Below are 289 nucleotides of genomic sequence, written 5' to 3' on the forward strand. Positions count from 1 at the left end.
TTTTTTTAAGGCCCGCCGAGCCGAGGACTTGCAGCGCCGGGTGCGCGGAGAACTCTGCCGGTGGGTCGTCGTGGTCTACAGGGTGCTGGGAGGGGGTTATAGTTTCCCCTCCCCACTTCCTGGACGTGAATGTAAAAAGACGAAAACAAAAGTCACAAAGCCACTCTGAACAATGACACTGTGTTTCCGCCGAGGTGTATTTATTTATAATCGGACGTGGAGAACCACCACCAGCCGTGGGCCAAGTGATTCGTCAAGATTTGACTTTCTTTAGTCAGTCTCCCCCCCC

This window comes from Hippocampus comes, unplaced genomic scaffold (assembly GCF_001891065.2).
Source record: "Hippocampus comes isolate QL1 unplaced genomic scaffold, H_comes_QL1_v1.1 scaffold227, whole genome shotgun sequence".
NCBI classification, from domain to species: Eukaryota; Metazoa; Chordata; class Actinopteri; order Syngnathiformes; family Syngnathidae; genus Hippocampus; species Hippocampus comes.